The 4320-nt window shown below is 33.2% G+C and overlaps 1 long non-coding RNA gene across 1 annotated transcript; it reads left to right on the forward strand.

The window, feature by feature from the left end:
* The first annotated feature begins 921 nt into the window (after positions 1-921).
* Positions 922-3668, forward strand: LOC134282803 (uncharacterized). The gene is made up of 3 exons (XR_009995358.1): positions 922-1094; positions 2022-2153; positions 3497-3668. It is a non-coding gene; the product is annotated as an uncharacterized LOC134282803 (long non-coding RNA).
* The last annotated feature ends 652 nt before the right edge of the window (positions 3669-4320 follow it).

Genomic DNA, 4320 nt, shown 5'->3' on the forward strand with positions numbered 1-4320 from the left:
ACCATGTGTAACGTTTACCGTATATAACTATATTTTCTTTAAAATTTGAACTTTTTATCTATAGCGCAAATTATTTCCTTGGTTTAAAAATACCGTACGGGGAAAGCGAGTGAGAGGCATTTTATTCAAGTACATTCATGTTTTTACCAGCGAGTCCCTGTATCAAGTATTGTCTAATTTTTATTCTATTACACATAATCTCCGTTTCCTATGTAGATTTAATTTATTTGATAATTTTATTCAGCTTCAAGCACAATATCATTATGTAGACAATAGTACTAAAATGAAGTCCATGCACAGTATTGTACATCGGGAATTTTCTTTAATCATTTATCCATGCATTCCTCCTTCAAGGGACATAATTATGAATAAATTGATTGAATAACGTGTATACAACCATGTCGTTTCGGTTTGTCAGGGGTTTTAGATCATGATCAGCAAATCACAACTCCTCGGATCTTCCTGTCTAACAGAATAATAACCTCGAATGTATAAGGCGATATATCAAGACATCCCCATGCTCCTCACCCCCATTTTACCCAAACTTTGAAATAAATGAGGAAAGATATTTTATTTGTGGACTTTTGAGTTTAATTTTATTGAAAGTAAAGCTAGCTATTACCTGGGTACATCCCACTAATTATTTTTAGAATCGGTAGGAGAAGAAAGTAGTGCAGAAAAAATTACAAGTTCCTTAAATTGCAGACTTGCATAAAAAAAATTGGGCAGGTGTACTGAACTGAGCCTCACACTTTTTGATAAAGAGTATCTTTCCTGCCAAAAAAGCTTTGAAAATGTAATTTATCAAGAAGATCAGCCGAATTATTTTGTGTATTATAACGCAGGTGAATTCTGAAATTCCCCTACTTTCACTTTCATTTTTAAGGGTCCCGCAGCAGGACGCATTTTGCCGAAAACCAATCTGACATGCCACCTCGAGATTTTAACCAAGGAAAGACAAGTTGATGTGCTTTGATTTGAGGGGTCACTCACTACCGAACGAAAATTAGGGACATCGCTATGAGAAGAAACGTTAACATTGTCGCCTATGGGAAAACAATTAGTGGACTGTACCCATATTAGGAAGCCTATAAGTAAGTGGAGATGTCATAAATCTTGAATTTATTTCAAAGTTGTTGTTTTCTATTATTTTCAATTGTTCAAATTTATGAAAAAAACAATTCTTATATTGTTGATACACATTTTTAAACAAATTGATTCATATATAAAGTGTCTAGACCCCCCCCCCCCCCTCCCCCGGAACAGTCAACATGAACACCCATTGTTTACACATGTATCGTGTAGATTAAATGTATCGATTTATATAATTTATTTATTCAGAGTCGTAAATGTATAATTTGATTAAGAAGCAATTATGTAGAAGTACATGCTCCACTGTGGTTTATTTTCAATACACAAAAATTCACAAATGAGTTCGGGATCGGTATTCAATCGGGGTCAAGGTCGAAGTGAAAGTAGACTTAGCAGAAAGCTATCAAAACTGTTCAGGGCAGTGTTAAGCAGTATATAGGTAATGGGCATTTGTATTTTACACAGGAGGTAAGAGGTATACCTTAGTACAATATTTGTAAATAACAATTTAATGTTTTTGGAACATGTCGATGATCGGCACGTCACATATGCATACTTGACATACATCATTTCAGATCAGTTGTGCGGTCAAGCTGGGTACAGTTGTCTGGGAGTTAAACGATGTGTGTGAACATGCACATTAACTGATTTTTCTCATATTTTTTAGCAATTGCATTACATGTATTTGTTGAATGTTCAATTATTGTCAGTAAAACATGATTTTTACCTATTCTGCTGAATTAACTTAATTACCAGTGTAAACAGTGTTATTTCAGGTGGGAGCAAAATAATCATTTTTAAAATTAATTAAGTTCAAGTAATGGGCATAAAAGGAATATGGTAAAATTGTACGTGTTGAATGTCTGTGTGTCTGTCTGTCTGTCTGCAAATGTGATATTGTACCATTTATTGTATTGATTTTTTTTAAGGTTCATGGTGATTGGTACAGGAAAAACATGAGGTCCATGCAGATGGTGTTTAAAACTATTGGCCAGCAAATGCACACCCATTTGAATACATCTTGAAAAAGAACCAGCAAAATGTGACAGTCGGCAAAATATGTAAGTTCAAGTTTTCTAAAAAAAAAAAATTCATTGAAGTGGGAGGATGGGGTGGGGGTGAGGAAATTTACATATTAAATAGGTGATCAGAATGTGAAAGTATTAAGCTATAACTAATCTGTACATGCACTGCTATATATACATTTTGTAGCTCATATAGATTTTCTTTTTTTATTTAAGATTTTCAAATTAATTAGATCTACATCTTTGTTTTGTAAATTATGCATTATTAAGATTACACGGATATAAGAATTGAAATTTCATGAATATTTGACAGTCAAAATTATGCGATTTGTCAGGAAATTCAAAATTTTGTCTCATTTTCCTACAAATTACAAAATGGTTACCATGGAAACAAAACAACTTTAGTGAACTATTTATTTTATCTGCAACACCACATATTTTTATTTTTTAAAGTAAATAATAGTATATAAGCACTGATTTTGTCTTAAATGAAAAGTACGGGAAAAGTAATAATACACATGTATTGAGCTATCCATTATTATGATGTCATTGTGACGTCATAGATGAGTAAATTTGCATTGGTATAAAAATTGCTTTGAAACAAATGATTTTATATAGGATTATAAAGGCTTATAACTTTTTCATTCATAGTCCAAAATTCATGAATGATACATCAATGGACAGGAAATAATCAGTACTTTTTTATTTACTACTTTCGGGGTATTTGTGAACTTCATTTTTTTGTCATTTCTGGAGAAACTACCATTTGAGGGTAAAAGTGGTCATATTTTGTGCGGAAATACATTAATTTTATAAAATAAGTGAAATTGACCCAATTAAGTGCTTGATTATGATTTGACTATATGTATTCAAAGATATGAAGGTGATTAAGAATGGTATAAATGTGTTAATAGGCTAAAATTTGACTCAAAACTTGGATGCAGTTTTGGCTAGATTGGAGCATTTTTTAAGGATATTACACTTAGAACTGTAAATGCTGTAAAATCTTAATTAATTGTTGAATTTTCATGAAACTTGGCATGATGTCTCTACTTATGCTCTAGATTGACAAACAGTGTGAAATATTGTAAAATCAAAAAAATGCTTTTTCATATTGGGTACATCCCTCTAATTATTTTTAGAATCAGTAGGAGATGAATGTAGTGCAGAAAAAATTACAAGTTCCTTAAATTGCAGACTTGCATAAAAAAAATTGGGCAGGTGTACTGAACTGAGCCTCACACTTGTTGATAAGGAGTATCTTTCCTGCCAAAAAAGCTTTGAAAATGTAATTTATCAAGAAGATCAGCCGAATTATTTTGTGTATTATAACGCCAGTGAGAATTCTGAAATTCCCCTACTTTCACTTTCATTTTTAGAGGTTCCCGCAGACAGACACATTTGCCGGAAACCGAATCTGACATGCCACCTCGAGATTTTAACCAAGGAAAGACAAGTTGATGTGCTTTGATTTGAGGGGTCACTCACTACCGAACGAAAATTAGGGACATCGCTATGAGAAGAAACGTTAACATTGTCGCCTATGGGAAAACAATTGTTGTTTTTCTGACCTTTGACAAAATGGAACGAGATAATGCAAATTTCAAACATCTTCATCGGCCAATGACAGAAAAGTTGCAAAATTCCTTTCAGTGTTATGAACTTCTAATCACTAAAAGGTGTTTGTCTTGACACAGAGCCAAGGTTATTCTGTTAAGATCAAGGTCACTGACAGAAGAAATATTTTCTTTACTACACCATGAAGTAGTAAATGAAAATCATTGGAGGCTTTTACTTGAAACATAGATTTCTTATGATTGGGGGTTTTGTCATGACTCTGATTAAATGTCTTTCTGGCAAATCAAGGTCACTGACAAAGAAAAAAATGTTTAAACATAACTTTGTAATGAAAATTCACTGGAGGCTCATGCTGAGAAAAAAGGTTGTTGACATAAGAAAGTGCAGTGACCTTGACGCAAGGTCTATACTTCCTGTCCACAGCTCCAACGGAAGACCTACTCGTTGCTTTGCAACGAGCTCGGCTCTAGTATAAATATAATTTCTGTAGGAGTGTTTGGGAGATAATTTTAAAAGCAAGGGTAGGAATACTTGAAACCTGCATTTACTCTAATTGTATATTGAACTCCCTCTTCACTCTTGTAACTATCCGGAGGGCAATAATAGGTATAAAATCCTACGCACT

Source organism: Saccostrea cucullata, unplaced genomic scaffold (genome assembly GCF_032062105.1).
Source record: "Saccostrea cucullata isolate Sc308-1 unplaced genomic scaffold, CSIRO_AGI_Scuc_v1 ctg17257, whole genome shotgun sequence".
Taxonomy (NCBI): domain Eukaryota; kingdom Metazoa; phylum Mollusca; class Bivalvia; order Ostreida; family Ostreidae; genus Saccostrea; species Saccostrea cuccullata.